This window comes from Pinus tabuliformis, chromosome 6 (assembly GCF_031772625.1).
Source record: "Pinus tabuliformis cultivar Carrire ecotype Pingquan chromosome 6, CPIR1, whole genome shotgun sequence".
NCBI lineage: Eukaryota > Viridiplantae > Streptophyta > Pinopsida > Pinales > Pinaceae > Pinus > Pinus tabuliformis.
In genome coordinates, this window is record NC_142292.1 from 842435050 (window position 1) to 842444850 (window position 9801).

Here is a 9801-nt window from a genome sequence, read left to right on the forward strand (position 1 = left end):
GTGTTGGTTGATCATCAATCCATTCATATGTATATGCTCATGTTCCTTTACTAGATTAGTACTATTACTTGTCTTTAAATGGCCAACTTTTCTCTTCCCTTTCAATAAAAATACCTTGGTACATTCCAAAGTTGAAAATTTCACAAGGCATACTCAGTTGCTGACATGAAAATACCTGTGTATTACTCTTTACAAGGATACATGGCATCCAATCTGATACTCCGAATGGGGCTTCTACTCCAAATAGTGTGAGGTCTAATTGGGACTTGACATCGGGGAGACCCCCTTGTTTGATGGATTTCCAGTACCATCAACAAAATGGTGCTAGAAGGAGGGCCATATGATAAGGTGTGCCCATTGAGTCTGTTTTGAATCTCTTATCTTAAATGGATCATTTTGAAATCATACTCCTAGGGCATTTTTATAACCTATACCTTGGTAAAAAATTAATCCTCAATGAGCCTGTTTATAATTGTCTCAATTAAAGTTTGATGGTGAGGATGGAAGATCCATAACCGAGTACATCTTTGATTTTCATAAATTTTGTGAATATTATGAAATTGATGATGAAGGTTTTACATCTGTCACTTTTTTAATCACTCTTGAAGGTCATTTTAATCGATGATTTCATACCTTACCATCTACTTCCATCTATTCTTTTCATCATTTCCTCAATGAGATTCATTAAGACTTTTATAGGTAGGATTACCGAGTTGTTTACAAAAGAAACAATCAGCTAATAATGAATCCTAATGAGTTAATTAAGGATTTTTCTAATCGATTCCTCCACCTCTATTATGAGTTTCCTAAAGAAGACATGGATTGGGATTGTGTCAAGAAAATGTTTGAGCATTTCGTTCATATCTTTTTGTACGGCCAATCCAAACCACCTAATGTTTCTACTTCCTCTGCTCTTGTAAATCATGATACACCCCTAATTTTAGAGGAGGAAACTACTATTCCTTTTGTACCTTTTCCTCCTCCTTTTTCAATTCCTATGTGGGTGACTCCTTGTGATGATAATAAAGTTGGGAAATATGTAAATTAAATTCCTAATCCATCTTCTTATCCTCTTCATGATTTAGATCCCATGGAGGAAATCCCAGAGTGGTTCATGAGGCCTATGGCGAAGGCTAATTTCTCCATTCTACAAGATGATATTACTGTTCATAATCTAAATTTTGAATCTGATTTGGATACTTATCATACTCTACCATCTCTTTCTCATGACCCCTCTCCCCTCAATATTCCTAATCAATCTCTTCCAAATCTAAGCAGTGAACTGTTGCAAGGTAGTCACATTTCAGAGGTAGAGGAGTAAGAAGGTGAGCAATCTTTCGATATTTCTTATCTTTTTCATATTCCTCTGTGTGAAGATGGTGTTTCTTCACTCTTTTTTAATAATGAATCTAAGAATATCAGTGATGAATTGAATAAAATCAATTTTCTTGATCAATCTAAAGTCTTGGACGACCATCATCTTAGTGATTATGAATCCATTATTGTATGGGATGATGTATTCCAAAGTGCACCAACTGATCATATGTTTCCTCCAAAATATGTTCATTTGAAAGCATTAGATCTAGAATCTGATCTAGCTGAACAAAATGTTCTTATTGAAACTTACTCTTCATGTCACTATGTTTTGTGCTCTCCTGTTTGGGATGCATCTAAGTGTGAATATATTCCTTACTCTTCAAGTTATTCATCGGATGAGTTCACTTCTCAATTGACATAAGGTAGTGGGGTTGTCCATTATGAAACAAAAAATAATCATATCAATAAGTATCCTTTCCATCTTGTATCATCTCTCGTTTTGCATTAAGACAACTCTTCAAACAAGATTTCTCATGAAATTTGTCTTATTCATAGATCTTTAGATTTACGATCATAAGAATCTTTCAACTTGATTAATTTGATTGTCGTAGTTGTGAAATCTGATCAAATCAGCGACAGAGATGGCTTCCATCCAATTAGTAGTGGTCTCATTGAAATCAATGAAAGAATCCATCCTCACACCATGCATGATCTAATTCAATATTCAAAATGCAATTTTACAATCTGTGAAAGTTATGTGACTTATCAAGAAATCAAGGCACTTCAACTTCCATTGATCATTATATCAAGTTTTAATAACTCTGGTAAGATCCCCAAACTAAGTCAGGTCTAGTTTTCCTCGCAAAACTCTTCTTTATGCATGGTTCACTCGATGTAAATTAAATATGCTTATCATTACGAATATAATTTAAAATTTTCAAGATTTGATTTCTGATTGGATTCAAGATTCTATTTCAGTTGATTCACCTCCATGTAAAGTTGTTGCTCTTAACTCAAGTTTGGAGTGTGTATCGCTTAAGGAAGAATGGAATTGTGAATTTTATTATTTCAAAGGCTATCATTGGTTGAAGGAATCATGTCTATAAAATTCATTTCAGAATACCCAACTCCTATTTCTTCTTATGAATGTTATATTGCTAATATTTTTCTTCATCACACATGCAATCCTCTTGAGTGCTAGTGAATGCATTGGTTATGTGACAAATAAAATTCTTCTTCACTCATTTTACCCTAATTTGTTTCTTTTGTTTTCTGGAATGGAATTCCTTTTCACTTCTTTCAATGATTATGATGCTAACACAATTTGTAAACAGTTACAAGAAAATGGTTTGCTACTCTCATCATGTGAGGAAGATGATTATATTATGCAGAGAATTCACAAAACTGTTCAACATGATTTATTCTTGTTAATTACAAATTGGTAATATGATTGTTTAATCAACCTATCTGATCATGATTCTGTCTTTGATTACTGTCATTCAACTTACTATTTTCCCATCAACACATCCAATCATAATTGTTTTACATCCTTTAATATGTATGCTTTAATATCTCACTATTTGGGTACTTTTCAAGAAATTGAGGCACTTCCACACTTTCTGATGGTTATTTCTAGTCCTCGTTGTCTTAAAATACCATTTGAATATGATCAAATCCATTTTCACTCACAATATTCTCATCCTGGCCTTGTGCTTCTAATTGAAAATTCACCTTCTCAAGGATTTTGGAGTTCTCAAGAGGATTGTTTCGAATTTCACGATCTAATCTATGATTTTCTAGAAGAATATTAATTAACAAGCCTCTTTGCTAATAAAAATTCCTAATATTTTCTCATGCTTGCTAAGAAGGATGGTATAGATCAAGGTGCATTCATAAGGATCTTTTGAGGTCCATCTGCTTGTAATCTTCATAAAAAAGGTAATATCAAAAGTTGGGTAGAAGTAGTGGCTATGAAATATCTTTCTACTATCAGGCAAGACTATTGAGTTACGAAATGGGTATGAATTTACTATTAATTTCATCATACTTTTCCAAGATTCTTATCTTTCCCATATCTTAATGTGCTAATATATTGAGGAATTATGGTGAGAAATGGATGAATTATTTGTAGTTACAATTTAGCTAACTTTTACCCTTCTTTATGAAAGAAAGTGACAAAAAGAACAATTACTTTTCCCTAACGATGGAACAGTAAAAACTGACAAAAAAAAGGAAGCAACGCGTCGATTGCGGACAAGGCTGAGAACAAATCAGGAGGATTAGTGCGAAAGAGGAAAATTGTCTAAAGTTAGCAATCAGTTGTGAATCCCTTAGGATTGAGAGATCCTGAGGGATCACGTTTATCTTTCACCCTTTCAGATTATAAAAGGAGACGATTGTAAGAAGAAAGGGGGGAATCTCTGTTATTTTCGAATTGTAATTTCAGTTATAGACTCTCACTATTAAGAGAACACGATTATATTGTAATGCTACTTACATTCGATGATTAATATATAATTGAAGTTGTTATTCCCTTGCATTATCTGAAGTAGCTCAATAGTGTTCGCTGGCAGCTAAGGGCCTGACCTCTTGTGGATTTAACTACTTTCTTGTGTTATATTTCTGATTCTCATAGAGTTTGGTTGGTTTGATAATTTTCTTGCTTTTGTGAGTTTACTTTATTCACTGTTTATTGCTTCCTTGTATTGAAGTAGTGTATGTTATTCATATATTTTATAGCACTATCAATTGATTCGAGTTATGTTTCTTACAGAGTAAATTATCTGGATAGTGAATCGCATTGATGTAATCAATTGTAAATAGTTTGATTATCACTATTGGACTCTCAGATTGATAGCATTGTTGATTGAGTTTTTTACTAGAGATTGAGTTTGATTTAGATTAAATCAATTAAGAGGAGATGAGTTATTGCTACTGTACTCTCAACTGATGTTGTTGTTACTTGAATTGCTGTAAGATTTTATTTTAGTATAGGATTGAGTCTTGAAGTTTAGATGTTCTATTTCCTTTCATGATTGCAATTTGAGTTTATTAGATGTATCCGTTTACTCTTGTATCGAAAGCTTATACTACAATTTAAGAAGCATTACTCTTTGAATTTATAGCAGTGACATATTGCGTATACTCTTGAAATAAGATGGCTTGCCTGAGTTGATGATTAATGTGGGGTAATTAGGAGTTTTAAAAGGAACCCTTTATCAACCAACATTTTGGTGCCATTGTTGGGGAGAGTGTAGCCATTTACAGAGAGTGATGTATATATGATAATTGTTATTGAGGAAGAATTGGGTATTCAAAACGAACGGTAAGAACCTACGTAACGAGCAAGTAAAGTGCTTTCTCCCCTGCCTGCTTTTCAGCACAATTACAGAAAGGTGAAGTAGATGTTTGATGTTTGTCTGTTGAGGGAGAACTAGGTATTAAAAACGAAATGTAAGAACCTGCGTACAGAGCAAGTAAAATGCCTACTCACCCGCCCTCTTTCCAGCAGAATTGCTAGGAACTTAAGGTAGGAATATACATTTGAATTTTTGCATGAATGACTAAGAATAAAAGACCAAAAAATAATACAATTCCACATTCAAAACCTAAAAAATCTAAGGGACCAGTGACCCTTGGACGATTGACTTTTATCAACGACATCTTAAGAAACGTTGAATCTTAGCCATCAGTAGGTCCCCGAACCGTTGCTTCCAGACAACCTACTGTCTCACTTTGGGCCAAAGGCTCACCATCTATAGCCTACATTGAGGTCCACAGTAAAATAGAAGGAACTGAGCAGAGTTTTGAAGAAATTGAAAATTCGCACCCAATTCCCTCACAAGAAGAGAATTCTTGTAATATTCGTGAAGGAGGAGGAGAAACAGGGGAAACAGAGGAACCAAGATCCCCTCAAGTAGTAATCAAGCAAAGGACACCTAGTATCCCACACCAAGGGAGCACTGTTAAGATCATTCCCACTCCTTCTAGATAGCCTAGGGATAAATCTCTAGCTCCAGAGATCCTGGAAGGGTACTGGTATATATTTAATCAAATGGCAAATAATCCACAAGCACCCTAGACCTCTACATTACAGTATCCCATTGTTGACATAGTTGTCAACGCACCCATGAAAGCTATCCCTCTACAAAATATTCCCACCTTTCATGGACTCACATCAGAGCATCCAAATGCATTTCTGTTTGAATTTGATGTATTATGTCGAGGTTAAGATTACACCACTGACCCCCAGAAACTAAAGCTGTTTCCCTCTACGTTAAAAGGAGTAGCCCTGCATTGGTTTATGGGACTAGGTGGGGGCACCATAAATGATTGGGATCAAATGAAACCCGCTTTCCTTAAAAAATATCAGGACAATTATAGATCTAGGGAGCCAAAAGATGAAATATCCCAAATGGTAGAAAGACCTAGTGAAACGTTGGAAGAGTATGTGGAGCATTTCCAATATAACCTCGAATGGTCTCCCTATGCAAATCCGCCTTTGCCTGATAATGAGCTAAAAACCACACTGATTAAGGGAATGAAAGACCAATGGATAGAGACATTAAATATTATGGGTAAAGGTGATATATATCAAGAAGACTATGCTAAAATTATTAATTTGTGTATCAGGTGCTCAAGAGGTAGTACGAGATTGAAACTAGCAAAACGTGATATGACCACCAGGGACAACAAAATCTCTGGCGAAAGCATTACTTGTGCAGAAATCGGCAACCTGTTGGAAGCTTTTGAAACACATATCTTGGGAACTTTGACGATGCAATTAGACATCATGCAAGCCAAGCAGAAGCAGGATGAAGTAGAATAGAACCTGGTGATCTTTTGCCCTCGATGCAGGAAGAAGCATAGTCATAAACAATGCCTGCTGGATATGGTATAGACCTATGCCATATGAACTAAATATCATGCCACAGAAATCTGCCCATCACTCCTAGGATTAAAAGAGATCTTCAAGGAGGCAAAGGAAGAAACGGAATCCGTATGCCTATTAAATCAGTGTCACCAATGGCAAGCACGAAAAACAGGTATGCCTAGCGACCCATCTTCATTTTTCAACCCATGCAATATAATTCTCAACAATACACAGAAGCTACATGGCAGAATCAACCACCTTTTCCTAATTGGTCACAGCAACTATTCTGTATGCCACCTTGGTCTAATCAATCAAATTAGAACAATAGTTGGCCAAATTCCTCTTACTTCGCACCATTCTGGTAGAACAATGCATATCCATCTGAATGGTCACCCTCCACATCACAGAACCAGAACTGGCAGTCAAGCAGGCAAAGACCTACAAACTAGCCAGCAGGAACAATCCCACTACCTCAACCTACGCTACCAACACCTTACACATTGCAACAGAACCCTCAACCCAATCTATGACCACTGCTCCCAGCCCAGCCCAACCTAAATCCCAACAATAAACCCATCCAATTTGTACAAATTATTGAAGGACCAGAACTAGAAACTGAGTTAATGGAGTGTAATGAACTAAAACTAAGGTCTGGATGAATAATTGAGTCAGAGGGGGATAAGATCATACAAATAGAAGATCCGTTACATATAGAACAAACACCTCAAATGGAAAATACGGTTAAACAGAAAGGCCACGATCAAACTTTTACCTCTTCTCCACCATTCCCAAAGAGATTGATTATCCCTTACCCAATAGAATATCCTGATTTCGATCTTCTGGGAGAATTAAAAAATCTTTGTGTAAAATACCCCTCCTCCAGGCTATTCAAGACATTCTAGTTTATGCAAAAACTATTAAGGAATTTTGTACTAAAAGCCTAAGAGGAAAGTAAAATCAACCCCAACTGTCCATGTAGTCGGAACTTTGTCTAATTTATTATCAAGCAAAGAAACACCAGTGAAATATGAGGACCCAAGAAAACCTATAGTCATAGTACAAATAAATGGATGTTATTTCCCCAATGCATTAGTTGATTTAGTAGCAAGCATTAACATTCTCACAACAATGACCTATCAAAAACTTCGCATTATAGACTTAGATCCAACTATGACCTTGCTAGAACTTGTTGACCGATCGGTTGTCAAACCAAAAGGTACATTACCAGATGTAATGGTGTCTATAGATTCTTGGGAATACCCAGTAGATTTCTTGATTATTAATCCTAGGAACCAGCTAGATGGAGATCCCCTAATTTTAGGAAAACCTTGGCTAGCAATTGCAGATGCTTGCATAAGCTGTCGAACAGATAGTATGACTATAGAAAGAGGAAGTAATGTGAATAATCTAGCTTTATAGCCCCCAACTCTGCCAAGCCTAACAATAATAAAAACTAGAAAACAACCTGTATCATATTTAACTGAAAACATTTGATCACCGCTAACGGTAGAAGATGCTCTCGAATTTAAGAATCAAATAGAAGATGACATCATTAACATTTACATTAACCAACTAGATTTTGTATCCAATCTAAAATGTCACATGATCGAAGCAACCTTGGATAACGAAATTGAAGAAGATCCCTTAAAAGATATTAATGAGCAGACAATACCAACACCAACTGTTTATAACAGCAAATGCATTGAAATTGACCCAGAGAAAGTCCTAAACATTAACAACAACCTCACTGATGACCAGGAGCAGAGGCTTGTTCAACTCCTTAGAAGATATAAAGAGGCTTTCGCTTGGGATTACCCAGCTATGAAAGGCATTGATCCCCAATTATGCATGCACCACATCTATACAGAGAAATATGCAAGGCCCATTCGACAACCTAAATGGAGGTTAAACCCTCACCTTAAAGATGTTGTCAAAGATGAGCTACAAAAAATGTTGGATGTAAATTTCATCTATCCTATATCTGATAGCAAATGGGTTTCTCCATTAGTTGTGGTGCATAAAAGGAATGGGAAGTGGCGTATATGTGTCGATTATAGAGAGCTTAATAAAGAAACCCAAAAAGATCATTTTCCCCTCCCGTTCATCATCCATGTCTTGGACACATTGGTAGGTAAAAAATTCTTCTCTTTCCCAGACGACTTTAGGAGCTACAACCAAATCCAAATTGCCCCTGAAGACCAGGATAAGACTACCTTCAGCTGCCCTTGGGGGACATTTGCTTACAGGGTCTTACCTTTTGGACTACGCCACGCACTTGACACATTCCAAAGGGCCATACTCAGCATTTTTTCAAACTTGATAAATGAGGGACTCGAGGTTTACATGGATGACATTACACCCTATGGAGATGAATTTGAGCCGGCATTACAAATGCTAGAGAAAGTTCTACAAAGATGCATTGCTACTAGGCTCTGCTTAAGCCATGAGAAATAGCACATGATGATGACCGAGGGCCTCATCGTGGGTCACTACATCTCAACAGCTGGAATTCAGGTAGATCTGACAATAATTAAGATAATCCTCTTAATAACTACCCCTTGCATACAAACCGAGGTACATAGTTTTTTGGGATTTTCTGGATATTATAGAAGATTTATAAAGAATTTATGCCAAATTGTTGCACCATTATATGCATTAACACGAAATATCAATTTCATATGGAGTGACAAATGTGACATTGCCTTTCAATATTTAAAACGGCTAGTATCAACATCACCAGTATTAAGGGGGGCCGAACTATGATTTACTATTTCAGATTTCATCCGATGCATCAGATACGGCCATTGGAGCAGTTCTCGGTGAGGAGGAAGATAAGAAACCTTATGTGATATACTACATCAACAAAAATTTATCTCCTGCTGAGTTGAATTACACTGTGATCGAGAAAGAATTTATGTTGTAATCTATGCTATTAACAAATTCAGACACTATATAACATGATACCCTATGGTTTTGTATACTGATCACTCTGCTATAAAATATTTATCTAATAAACCTATTACGGATGGAAGAGTGACACGATGGTTGATCCTTTTGTTGAAATTTGACATAACAATCAAGGATCAACTAGGAAAGGAAAATCTTGTGGCAGACTTCCTCTCACGTGTGCCAAAGATAGACAACTTGGCAATAGTAGAAGATCACTTCCCTGATGAGCACTTATTTGTTGTAACCCTAAAAACACCACGGTACGCATATGTTGTGAACTACCTAGCAGTGGGAAAATTACCCAAACACCTGATGCCAAGTGAAAGAAAGTTAATAGTACAACGCAGCACTCGGTTCTCCTGGATCAGAGGATACCTCTTTCACACAGGAGCCGATATGCATATCTGAAGGTATGTCAGGGAAGATGAAATCTTCGACATCCTAAAAGCTTGCCATGATGGACCTTGTGATGGACATTTCTTAGACTGTAGGATTGGGTATAAAGTCTTACATATGGGCTATTATTGTCCCACCATTTTTAAGGACGCGAAGAGGCTTGTCCAGGCATGTGATAGCTGCCAAAGAATGGACAGTCTGACGAGATGCCCCTACATCCACAGTTAGTCATTCAACCTTTTGAACATTGGGTGTTAGATTTTATT